At 48.3% G+C, this 13,835-nt stretch overlaps 1 long non-coding RNA gene across 2 annotated transcripts in view; it reads left to right on the forward strand.

Moving 5' to 3' along the window:
• The first annotated feature begins 8,454 nt into the window (after positions 1-8,454).
• LOC138515963 (uncharacterized) overlaps positions 8,455-13,835 on the forward strand; it is a 230,750-nt gene continuing 225,369 nt past the window's right edge. For both annotated transcript variants that reach the window (XR_011282186.1, XR_011282187.1), the window contains exon 1: positions 8,455-8,817. This is a non-coding gene — a long non-coding RNA (uncharacterized lncRNA). The remainder of the gene's footprint in view (positions 8,818-13,835) is intronic.

Genomic DNA, 13,835 nt, shown 5'->3' on the forward strand with positions numbered 1-13,835 from the left:
CTCGAAGGAATTGGTGAGTTCCAGGACAATATTGACTCCGATATTCCCGGCAAGACGCCGTAAGTATGTAATTCGTAAGAGTTCAAATGCCTGACTTTCACTCTTGTCCGATTCCTTGCAGGTTGCAGCTTGACCCTACTGAAGAGTTCCTCGTAGCAACCGGTAATGTTCTGGTAAGGATTTGTATTATCCAACACAGTTCGATAAAATAATGTCCATATGTAACCCGTTGCTTTCTCCCTTATTCAGGCGCTGAGAGAAAGTATGAAGTCTCGAGGAATAATGCCTCCGGCGGTAAAATCAGGTAAGTCTTTTGTGGTGAGGAGGGTTCCCCTTGTTAGTCCCTTGTTCACCTTGCTGTCCTTTTGTTTCCCCTTAGGGGCCGGGGTTCGGCTAAGATGCAGTGGAAGCTGCGCCGACCCGTGAAGAAGAATAGTACCCCTGGTGGTAAAATCAGGTAAGTCTATGGGGGGTATTTCTCTGTGTATCCCCTTGGCTCACCTTGCTGTTCTCGTCTTCTCCTTAGGTGCCGGAGTGCAGGGGGAACATGCAGGAGGATGCGGTGAAATGTGAAGATGCTGCGAAGGCCGGCGAGTTCAGTGCGGCGCTGCAGCAGATGAGGCGACGCGCATAAAATAACTTTCTTCCAGCTGGAAGGCGCGATGGATCGGGAATTCAGGTAAGGATCAAAGGTATTGCTCTTGTTCTAACCTTTTCTCCTTCTTTCTCCCTTTTTCTAGGAGCTCCAAACTCGAGGCGGGCGTGGCAGAAGACTGGATGCAGACTTGCAGGCACGGTGAGCGTTACGCTGCTGGATGCAGAATAACGCGAAGCGTGTGCTGCTCTTCGGGCGTGGTTTAAATAGCCTCCAAAGTAGTGCCAGGTAAGTATTCCTCCCCAGCCCCACCCGAGTAAAAAAAATAGTCCCTAGGTAAAATAGTCCCTTCCAAGCCTCGTTTGGCTTGGAGCTCTTGCAGCATGGTCTGCATCAGGTAAGTTTTAATCTATGAGCATGGCGCCTATGGCGCCAGGACTGACTCTCCATATGAGCCTGGCGCCATAGGCGCCAGGACTGCACCCAAATAGTCCCCAGCGGGGGTTGTTGGGCTTGCTTGGGGTAACTTGATGCCTGCTTCCGGGGTTGCTGGACTTGGTCTGGGTCCCCGGGTGTAGGCATCATGACAATCCTTTGCTGTGTCATATACGCCCTGTGAGTTACATATAATTGTATCTGCTGAAATCTGGCGTTTCTTGACACTTTTTTGTGATATCTCTGGGCCCGCTCCCACACCCCATCACTCATCTGGGCACCCACTTCCTCTTCCCAGTCCCATCTGAGTTTCACCACTTCTTTTCCCACTTTGGACATTACCATCTCATATAATCTTGATATTTCATGCCCCCCCCCTATGTTATATATCGTGTCTATGGTTGCGTCTGGTTCCTCCGTTAGCACTACTTCAGACCAGGTCTCTAATTCGCTGCACAATCCCATGATATGCGATATACTGCCCCGCATGCAACCCGGTTTCCACCACCAGTCCCTCAAAATCCTGTATGCTCCCATCCTGCCATACATCACCCATAGTCGCCATCCCCACTGGCTCCCAGTGTTTTCTAATCATTAGTCTCAATTGCTTCTCTTTACCGGACAAGGCAACCAATGGTACCTGCAGGGAGCACGGGGATGGAGTCTCCGTTAACTGACAGGCTCTCGTCCATATCTCCCACGCGAGTATCATCAGCCTTGGGCGTCCTTCCATCTCTGACCTGGGCAACCATATCACCTCTTTTAAGAAGAAGGGGGCGCAGTCCAGGCGGAACAGCCTGGATTCCAAGGTCGGCTCCTCGGAGAGCCACTTGGCTACATATTGTAGTTGAGCTGCTATATAATAAACTTTGTAATTTAATGCCCCCTTTCTCATAGGAATTCTGTAGCTTCCATAAGGCCACTCTGTTTCTAGTCCCATGCCAGAGGAATTCTCTGCATATGCTGTCTAACCTGGCAAAGAATAGTCTAGGTAACATGTATGGGATGTTCGCGAAGCAGTGCAGCAGTCTTGGCAATACCACCATTTTAAGCATTGCCCCCCGTCCCATCATTGCCAAGGGGAGCTTCGCCCAGAACTTCATACTGTTCTGTTATGCTTATATTCCGCTTCTACCATGTGATATATGTCTACCCCAAGATATCGGAACGTATTAACCTCCCATGGTATCTGCTGGGTCGGTAGCTGCTCCTGCGGGATCCCTCTATACCTGCCCAATGGAAATACACAGGGCTTTATAGGGTTCACAGCTATGCCCAAGAGCTTTGCGAATCGCTCCATCACTTCTAATATGTATTGGAGGTTCTCTTCCGGATATCATAAGTACAACAGCATATCATCAGCATACAATGAAATTAGATGTGGTTCCCTTCTATGGAGATGCCTATTACGTCATATTGCTGCCTCAGGTATATTGCCAAGGGCTCTAGGGCCAAGATATATAGCATGGGGGACCATGGGCATCCCTACCTAGTACCTCTACTGAGTTGCCATCTCTCGGATATTACCGCTCCTGTCTTCACCCTGGCTAGCGGTGCACTATATAGTAACTTAGCCCACCTGAGGTATCCCGGCCCTATGCCATACTTGGTCAGGGCTGCGATTAGCCAAGGCCATCTGACCGAGTTGAAAGCCTTTATTGCATCTAGTGATACTATCGCCATCTCACCCGCGTCCCCGTTTGCATGTTCAACAACTCGGTGAAGTCGCCTGAGTTTATTGGATATGTTCCTATTGGGGACATAACCAGTCTGATCGGGGTGTATTAGCTTATTGATAATCCTCCTCATTCTGTTTGCCAAAACTGTTAATATTTTACTATCTTGATTCAGCATTGACAGGGGCCTGTAAGAGCCACAGTCACGGCCAGGTTTATTGGGTTTGGGAAGTGGTATAATGATATAATGATTGGCGTAGGGACTCTGGTAGTGTCCCTATATCATATGCCTCATTGAGCATCTCTAGGAGGGTGGGGGGGGGGGGTTTTGGGAGTATCTCATTTTTATACGTTTTATAGAATACGCTTGGGAGTCCATCCATCCCGGGGGTCTTACTAGTGGGCAGCTGCCTCACTACCTCTTCAGCTCCTCTAGGGTAATCGGTGCATCCAACTCCTCTCTTTCTTCCGCACTTATCTGCGGTAACCCAATATTTTCTAGCGTGTCTTCTATTTCTTCATTAGTACTTCCTTCCTTATTTTCATACAGGAGCCGTAATAGTCTGCAAATTCCCGATTCACTCCTTCTTGAGTGTCTGCTATGCTTCCATCTTTCTTCGCTATCGTTCTAATTGTGGGTCTCGGAGTCTCACTTTTATATAGCCAGGCCAAAACTCTCCCTGGTTTGTCCCCTCCCGCATGCTGTCTCTCTATATACTTTTTGTAGTTGAGGTTGCATAACCTTTCCCAATGTTCTGCACATCTCTGTTGTAGCCCAAGTACTGCTTCATTATCTATTTTAGTATTACCTCCCCTTTTCAACACTATTTCTAGCTCTGTTTCCGCTTCTTGCAGTTCGGCCAAGATCCCGCTTTGTAGCCCTTTGGACTTAGCTATGGCTATCCCCCTCACCACCAACTTAAAGGCTTCCCAAAGCGTACCCACTGCTTCTGCACTACCAGTGTTTATCTCAAAAAAGCTTACTATTTCCTCTCTGATGTCTTCTCTGAATACATTGTCTTTCACCATCTCTGCTCGCAGGCGCCATGTGGGTATCTTGGTTCTCGGGGGCCGGTATTGCCACACTAACATCAGTGCCGAGTGGTCGGAAAGGACCCTTGCCTTATACTCTGCCTGTACTATTTCTGTCATCAGTGCACGCGACACAAACACAATCTAATCTAGTATGTAGATCCTGAGGGTCTGCATAATGCGAATAATGTCTATCCTGCGGGTGATGTAACCTCCATGCGTCTTCTAACCCTAAATCCGATAACAATAGCTGCAATGTCCTTGCAGCTGGCGTGGGCCTATTTATTTTAGTGTCCGACCCATTTTCGGATTTAATACACAATTGAAGTCTCCTCCCCAAATCACCGCCCTCCTGAGGCTCCCACTGAGTTTGCCATATAGGGTTCTGAAGTATGCTGCCGTGTCCTGATTAGGGGCGTATGTGTTTACAATACATATCTCTCCGTTCTCCACAAGCCCCCTCATTACGACCATCCTCCCATCTGGCTCCACTGTAGATTGCACCAGCTGAACGGGACATGGGGTGCCACCCAGATAATCACTCCCCTTGCATAGGCCGAGTATGCTGCTCCCACTACTGTCCCTCTCCATTTCTTCCTAATCAGCTTTTCTTGCGTTAAGTGAGTCTCTTGTAACAAGGCTAGGTCGATTTTCTGCCTGCGCAGATACATCATAACCTTATTTCTTTTTAAATAGCTATTAAGCCCTCTAACGTTCCAAGTGACTATTTTAAGGTCTCCCTTGACATATTAAGTTCCACTCCTCCCTCCGCCAGTGCAGTCCCTTCCCCATTACTTGTAGGCTTGTTCCCCAACTTAACATTTCAACTGCCCCAACCACCCCCGTCCCTTCATCCCTTCCCAACCCCAACACACTCCCCAGCCTCTTAACTTCCCCGCCCTTCCCTCCCTCTACTCACACTGCAATCCCCTCTCTTCCTTACCCCCCCCTCCATTTCCCAGCTCCATCCATGGATCTCAGGCACCCCCGCATCTAGCCCTTTTCCAGCAGAAGCCGTATTCACGGCTCAGCAGGGAGATATCGCCCTAATGGCGGTCCTACTACACCAACTCCTGGGGTGCAAGCTTTCTCCGTCTTATGGCTCCTGTTACTTTTATCAAAATAAGCACACTTATCGCTGCCATCTGCACATTTTACAAATTATATTCTAGTCCCATTTGCTCAATTATCGCTAATTAGTACTTGCTCATAATATTTCATCTAGCCGCATCTTTGCTACCAGTTCTATCGTCTCTGCTCCCAGACCCCTTCTCACGTTTATTAACATAATAGCATCGTGGTCACTTATTGTGCTCTTGCTGGGGCTGCTCTCCATCTCATTCTGGGCAGCCTTGTGCATCCAGCCATGTCGCCACCTCCTCTGGGGTGTCAAAAAAAGTGCGCTCTGCTGTTGTGGAGGATCTTGAGTTTCGCAGGATACAAGAGCATATACTTGAAGCCCGCTATGCGCAGCCTCCTCTCGATTGCCACGTAGCTATACCGCCGCTTCTGTACTAGCATGGTATAATCAGGGTAAGCAGTGATGGTCGCCGAATCCTTCGTTATCGTTCCTCCTTTCTGGAAAAACTCAAGATCTTCTCTCTGTCCCTGTAGTTCAAAATGTTCTCTATAAATTGCTCTGGGGGGGGGGGCTCTGGGTCGTGGTTTTCTCATCAAGGCCGTGTGCACGTTCAACAGCGAATCCTTGGGAGAGCTTGCTGGTGCCTATTTCTTGCATTATCAAATTCTCCACGTAGTTTGTGGGGTCTTGTCCTTCCTTCCTTCGGGCAGGCCGGCCAAGCTTATGTTATTGCGTCTCGCTCTTCCCTCGGCTTCCTCCGCCCGATTTTCCAGGTTAGCCACTTGTTGTTCGAGTACGTGGATCTCTGTCTGTATTGGCCTTCACCGCGCTCCATAGGCTGCTCGTTCGTTCGGCAAGCGCTCTCATGTCTTGTCTCAGCAGATTTACTTCTATCCCCACGGCATCTATCTTAGTTTCCAATGCAGTTCTCAGGTCTACCATTGTTGTCCCCCATGAGGTTTTCAGTTCTGTAATGGCTGCTAGGATTGCGCTGTCCTCTTGTGGCGATGCTGCGTCTACAGTAGCAGCTGCCGCGCTTTGCACCGTAGTGGTGGGGGTTTGCTGTGCCTTAGCGAAAATATCCATTGGGGGCTGCTTGCCCATAGCTTTGCTTCCCTTTACCGACATTGCCCCAATTTGCCTGTGGTTCAGCGTTCAGAGTTCGTGGTGATTAATCTTCTGCTGTGCTGCTTCCGCAGTGTCCCACACTGCGCCGCTACTTGCCACCTCTGCTTATCTGCTGCTCCCTTGGCTATTTCTAACCTTATTATTTACGGTCCGTTTTGCGCTCGTCTCCCCTCACTGCCGTCTACGGATTCTTCTTAGTGATCCTTATTGGTGTCCCAGCAAGGGCGGCGGGGGGGGCGGCTACGCTTTCCCAGCCGCTCCTTTCCAGCAAACTTCTTGCACGGGGATCGCGGAAGGTAACTTAGTCAATACAGGACCATATGAGTGCTTTACCATCTGTCCTCTCATAGCCTCTGTCGGCGCCCCTCGGCTGCCTGCGTTGCCTGTAGGGCCCGGTCTCCTTTCTACCGCTGTGGCGCAGTGATGCATGCATCTTGGCATTCAAGTCCCCCCATCCTCATGGGTCACCTCTATGCGCTTTCTTCTGCTCTCCACTATCCTTTGTCATCCGTGGTGCCGACTCTTGCAACAGCTCATTGGCGCTCAAGGCGTCCCTCTTCCAACAGCTCATCAGCTGTTTGTTTCTTCAATGCCCGCTCCGACAACGCTGTTTAGGCATCCCTTTGTTTAGAAGCTGCCGCCATCTTGTTGTTTACGCACCCGGACGCGAGTCCGGATACAAAGTGGCACATCACTTGTTTGGTCACTCCTCTCGACCTGCTGATGCTTACTTTCTGTTCCTCAGCTATTCATACACTGTTGCTGCTAATGTGGGTCTTCAGGCAGGCAGCTCGCGCTTGAACAGACCTTTTCGACGGATCACAGAGCCCTCTTGGAGATGCAGCCTACTCCATGGCTGCCAAGCCACGGCAAAACAAAAAATATATATATATACACACTTGTGTTTGACAAACAGGATATAGTTTGCTTAATGAAAGTATCATTCCCGATTACTTCTGGTTTGCAATTATTTGAAAAAGAAAGAATGTTTCTTGGGTAGCACTCCCACACAGGCTTTTGGCACTTTTAAGAGTAGAGGAGACGACTACTGCTGCATACTTTCCATTGGTCCCGTTAAACGTGCAGTGAACAGAAAAAAAGAGGATTGAGTGAGCCCAGAATGCAAGACAAGGAGAGAAATGCAGGGTGACCTGTGCTTTCATTGAACCAGGTAATTTAGATAGCTAGCTGTGCTACACAAGTGGCACTCTAATTAGCAAACATACAGAATTGCATAGCAAATTGCTATGCAACACTGCCTATTTTATGCCTCGAACGTGGATGGGCCCAGGTCAATGTTGTTTGGGATAGGGATGTCTGCTTGTGCACCTGGATACTGTGTTCGGATGCACAATAAAGTTTGGTAATAAGGTGGTGACTGCATTCTATTTTGTTTACTACAAGTGTTTTTTTCATTGGCCCGCTCCTCAAATGGATTGCTTTAGAACAGTTCAAAGGTAAGTACTCGGGCGAAGACTTCCTCATCCCAGTACGGACTCCCACCCCTCCCTTCCTTGGATGGGAAAGGTCCCATGACTTGGCTGTTGGATATAAACTGAAAGATCATAAGTAGCAGGGAGGTAAACGCTCCGAATGAGGAGAGGAGAGAGGAGCCAACAAAAGGCAAGCTTGAAAATCAGGATGGTGTCTCACAGACGAATTCTGTCTAGTGGCGTGAAGATTTTTCAAACTGCACCACTGGCACGAGCCTTCGGTTGAGTTTTCAGATGCATGGGTCCCTTGTAAAAACAGATAAATTGGCCAGTACAATATTTCAGTTAGTTTCGCCAAATAGAGCTGGCATAGCGCTTAATGTGCACACACATTCTCCCTGAAAATAAATGCTACAGTAAAGCTCACACTAAATAATATGAAAATTACCCACACCCTCGCGGAATCAATATGGTTAACTACCTCGCTGAAACAGATACCAGAAAAACAACGGTAAATTAGGTTCTACAAAAGGGATCTGTGAATTCAGTTTTCACAGGGGTCCTTGAAACGCTCACTGGCGTTCTCTCGTTTAAACACTGTTTGTGACATTTTTGAGTCATGTGAAAATTTTGAGGTACACAAAAAAACTGTATTGAGTAGAATTGTACGTACAATAATGTAAGCAAGTGCACGATTATTTAAATCGTCCTAGGACGCACCGCAAGAAGCACAGTAATGTAAACACACCAGGGCACCTAGGTGAACATCGACACGACAGTGCGATTACCTTAGAGGTTTCCTTGACAGAGGGCAGACTAGAAAATCCAGCAGGGAAGGGTCAAATGCCTTGTCCTGCTCCCCGGTGCCCCTGGAAGGTCCGGAGACTGCTCTTTGAGCTGCTGTGACCTGCAGGTATTGGACAGCAAGCAGCGGGGCAGTGGAGCGTTCACTGTGCCGCGCGGCTGCCACACGCAATCCCCTCCAAACGCGAAGTCCAAGCATGATCTATAGGCAGAACTCTCAGACGCCTCACGTTCGCAGGGACCTACACAGAAGAGAACAGGCAGGTGCTGGTGTTACAGAAAATTCTGCTTCACAAGAGCCTTCTGTCGTTTCCTGTGCACTGGCGAATGCAGTCCTGCTCCTCCCAGCTCCTCTTTCATTTGAGTTCCTCCCCATACCAGAGAACAGTGATAGCAACAACCAGCAGGTGGCTCCTTCGGACCAAATAACGGGCCATTGCAACAACCAGCAATGGCTTCTGCGTGCCAAATAACATGCCATCTGTTTATTTTATTTTTTAGTATGGGAGATATTTGTTTTGGTAAAGCAAATGAAGAGGCCCCAGAGAGACACAGGACCCAAGGAAGACGCTGGAGGCGAATGGAAGGGGAGAGGGGAACCACAGGGGAAGTGTCAAGATCTCACCGACACAGGTAAGAAGTAATTATATTCTTTATTGTCTGAACCCCACATCGTGGACCATCTTCAACGGTACTCTCTCTCTCTCTTTTCTCAACCGCCTTTTCTCGAATCCTCCTTTCGCCTTCCTCAACACATTCTACAGATCCCCGTGCACAATAGAATGTGCTCGTGCACATTATAACATATCCCCTTCCCTTACATGAAAAATAACAACCTGTAACACAATTTGAAATATTACCAGAATTAACAGTGAGCGTAACTGTACTTCTTAAATATATGAACCTCTTACCTACAAAATTATTTTAACATGCAGAAATGATACAAACCTCCCCATACCATGGCCCACCTAGCAAATGTAATCTCTAAACCTTATGGGGGGACCACACTGCCTGGCACGGCGGCCCCCTTCATGTTCCACTTCGGTTTGTTGATTGGCACCCCTCTGCCCCTCCACATTCACATGTGAGCCGAAAGAACCTGGAACTGGAACCACCTCTTCCCGCTCAACCCTGACTCCAGGTGAACCAACAGGATCATAGTCCAACCCACTTTCCTCATACTCCAGATTAGACTCAGCATTAGACACATCAGCACCCTTGCAACCATCAATCACCAACCGTTTCTTACTCCAAACTGAACCTCCCTCCAAATGCACATGACCCTTCCCAACTTTAACCACTCTCCTCGAAGGCATGAATTTGCTATAACCTTTGTGAACCCTCCTGGGATTTCTTATATGCACAAAATCCCCCGGCTTAACATTCAACTCCTTCCTTGACTTTTGTGATGCCACAGCAGCCTCCTGACGCGCCACTATCCTGCGATGTATAGACTGCAAATCCATATCACACGGGCCACCACCACCCATGGCCAAAGTTCTCAACATGGTACCTGCTTTCCTGCCCCTCATAAGCTCAAATGGGGATCTCCCCGTAACTGTGGCAGGTGTTCTCCTATATGCAGCCAAGTATTGTGACAGAACTTCCTGCCAATCCAACCCATTAGCTAAAGCCAATTGTATAGCCGACTTAATCGTACCATTGGCCCTTTCAACCAATCCATTAGCCGACGGATTGTACAAAGCTGTCCGACAATGCACAATAGCGTGCTGCTCCAAAAATTCTCTCATAGCCTTGGATGTAAACTGCACCCCATTGTCAGTAACTAGGCTAGCAGGTAATCCCTCCCGATCAAATACCTTCCTCAAGAAAGCAATAACTGAATCAGTGGTGATGCTCGCACAAACCGCCACTTCGATCCACCTGGACGTATAGTCCACCAACACCAACAAATATGAACATTCAGGTTGTAAACATTCAAAAGGACCCATGATGTCCAAAGCCAACTTAGTCCATACTTGTTCAGGAACTTCCACAGGATGTACAGGTTGTGGATGCAGTGTTTTGCTCTTATCACTGACCGCACAAGCCTGACAATCTTTCACCACCTGCTCAACATCCTTGTCCATTGACGGCCACCAGTACTCCTCCCTAAGTCTCCTCTTGGTTAAAGATCGACCCAAATGACCCACATGTGCTAATTCCACCATTCTTCCTCTTAAACTTACCGGGGGAATCAACCTACTGCCCCTAGACACACCCCATGGACCTTCCGCTAATTCATTAAGAACTTGAGCGTAACCTTTCCCTTCAGGCCTATCCTTGACAGTGTGCCAACCTCTAATTAATCCTTCCCTAATCCATCTCAACTCAAGATCCCTCTCAGACTCCTCATCCCACAACGACTTCTCCACCGCCGAAGTCACACAAGCAATCTGACACTCCTGCAAATCCATTTCCTTCACCACTCCCATCTGACCGTCCGCCTCCATTATAGGCAAACGGGACAAACAGTCCGCCACAACATTTAACTTCCCAGGAAAATATTGCAAAACAAAATTGTAGTCCTGCAGCTGCACTGACCACTTCGCAATCCTTGGGGATACCGCCGTGACTCCTTTGGTAGAAAACACTTGCACCAACGGTTTATGGTCTGTTCTGACAATATACGGTATGCCCCACAGAAAGGTCCTAAAATGCTTTGAAGCCCACAACACAGCCAAGGTTTCCCTCTCAATTACCGAGTATCTGGTTTCTACATCTGTTAAAGTTCTGGAAGCAAAAGCTACCGGCATCCACTCACCATTCATCCATTGTTCCAGTACTGCCCCCAGACCCACCTCACTCGCATCCACCGTCAGAACAGTCTTGTTTTTCGGGTCAAAAGATTTTAAACAAGGAGCACTCTCCACATCCTTCTTAATTAATTCAAACTCCGCCCCACACTCCTCAGACCACACAAACCTAGCTGACTTCCTCATGAGAGCCCTCATAGCCACCGTTTTCTCCGCATAATTAGACACAAATTTAACATAGTACTCTGCAAGGCCCAGAAAAGCCCTGAGCTGTTCTTTACTGGTCGGAGCTGGTGTATCTCTCAATACTTTTACCAATTCCCCTTTTGGCTTCACACCCTGGGCACTCAGTGTATGTCCCAAATAAGTAACTTCCTCTACACCCACCTGGCATTTGTTTAACTTGACCGTTAAACCTCTCTCTTTAAGAATCTGCATGACGCTCCTAACCCTGATATCGTGCTCCTCTCTGCTACTGCCCCAAACCAAAATATCATCTTGAAAATAATTGACACCCATCACCCCTCCAAACATTTGCTGCATCAACCGCTGGAACACAGCAGAAGCCGAAGCCAGACCAAATGGCATGCGACAGAATCTGTATGCCCCAAACGGAGTCACAAATGAAGTCAAGGGCCTAGATTCAATGTGCAAATCAATTTGATGATACGCTGTTGACAGATCAAAGGTGGAAAAATACTTGGCATCACCTAAAGTCAACAACAACTCATTGATATTCGGCAAAGGATGCCGATCCACCCATATGCTCGAATTCAATTCCCGGAGATCCACACACATCCTGATATTCCCGTCTGCCTTCTTAACCAAAACCACAGGAAACAACCACTCTGAAGACTCTATAGGCTCAATTATCCCCGCATTTTGCAACTTAGACAATTCTGCCTTCAATGCCTCCCTCGCCGCTACTGGCACCCCTCTAACCTTATGCACTTTAGGAACTACTCCCTTCTTCAACACAATGCGATGTGTAAAACCTCTGAGTTTACCCAAAGTGTCTGAAAATACTTCAGGAAACTCCCTCATGAGTACTGTGGAGTCCACCCTCATGACATTTTGCCCCGCCTCCTCCTCCACACTGAGCACCGGCACCTTCTCACCAGGATGAATCTGTATTTTCAGCGCCGCCTGCTCCTCCCAACCCAACACACTCGTGCCCTTTGAGGCCACATACAGTTTACCCCTTGTTTGCCTCCCCTTGAAAGACAAATTTGACCAATTGTACCCTAGTACTTCAATAGGACATTGCCCGTATGCACATGGTGCAATATCTGAAACCAACAACGTTGAAAGCTGTTTCCCTAAAACTTCCTGATAAACCTCGGGAGACACCAATGTATAAGGTGACCCCGAATCCACCAGCATATCCACAGGGTGCTGATCCACCAACACCGACACCCACGGACCCTTCCGCCCACCACCCTCTACATGCAGTATAACATTTTGACTAGATCCACTTCCCGCTGCACCCTGTAACAACATGGTTGAATCATCTGAAACTACACTAGCCACCATCTGCCCCTTACACATGCGTGCAAAATGGCCCAACCGCTTACATTTCCTGCACTCCACATTACAAGCAGGACAAGACTTAGACTCAGTTGTATGACTGGACCACCCACAGTTTTTGCACCCATCCTTGCTCTTGGATGCCTTACTCCCTTGCCCAACTGCTTTATCTACACTCTTCTTGTTTCTTGACATTACCGCCTGCACCACCTCCTTAGACATATCCCTCTCCATAACTATCTGTACACTCGCCTTGGAAGCCTCAATTGCCCTGGCTATCTCCAAGACCTTTTCTAACGATGGATCATTCTCAATCCACAATCTTTCTCTGATTTTCTGATTGGATGTCTTCATCATTATTTGATCTCTGATGTGTTCATCCCCATTACCTGGAAACCCACATGTAGCCATGAGTGCACGTAATGCCGTAACATAGGTATCTATACTTTCCGTAGAACCTTGCGCCCTAGAAAAGAATTTATACCTCTCTAAGACCACATTAACTCTCTTACCAAAACGCATTTGCAGTTTCTTTAAAGCAGTCTCATAAGTACTTATAACCATTTCTCCCTCACCTCCCCCTTGAATCATTACATTCTCTCCAGGCAGGTGACGAAAAACCCTCAATCCCTCAGTACCAATACAATTGAGCAGTGCAGCCTCTTTTTCATCATCATTGTACTTTGCTCCACCCGCGGCCCTGAGGTATACCTTAAAGGCATCCACCCACTGTTCCCAAGGAACAGCAGGCTCCCCAGTGCTTGGTAGAAAGGCAGGTGGAGGCCTAGCAGTTGAATGCAACATGTCTCAAATGAATATCCTAGAATTGACCAACACCCAGCAAGCCCAACCCAAAGCAATCCTCTAGGGCTTCCTGATACTTGGCTGTCCTCGCACAGTCACCTTGTGCACGTGCACCCACACGTAAATGCAGTACCAAGCAAACCCAGCAGTCACTGGCACTGGGTGGGTGAGTCAACAAGCTTGAAAACGCACTCCTCCCACAACTGATCCTCTGTAAACTGTCTATCCAGGATGATAGATCTCCCCCAACCAGGCCACTTCCACGGTCGTGTGCCCAGCCTCCCTATAAATCAGGTGGCACAGCCCAGGATGTCGTTGCCTGTGCCCAGCCTCCCTATAAATCGGGTGGCACCGCCCAGGATGTCGTTGCCTCGGTCCACTCACCAGTGGAGCACAAGGTGGTGCACTCCTAAACCTCTCCTTCTACTCTGCAGCCTCTGCCCGTGGAACAGGCAGCACTGCGCTGGTTGGAGAGCCACCGTCAGCTGCGCTGCTCCACTTCAAACCTCCGATTTCAATGCAGCTAATGTCAGCAATGCGAACCCCAATCAGCTGACTTAAGCG

Source organism: Ambystoma mexicanum, chromosome 6q, assembly GCF_040938575.1.
Source record: "Ambystoma mexicanum isolate Mex_15411 chromosome 6q, UKY_AmexF1_1, whole genome shotgun sequence".
Classification (NCBI taxonomy): Eukaryota; Metazoa; Chordata; class Amphibia; order Caudata; family Ambystomatidae; genus Ambystoma; species Ambystoma mexicanum.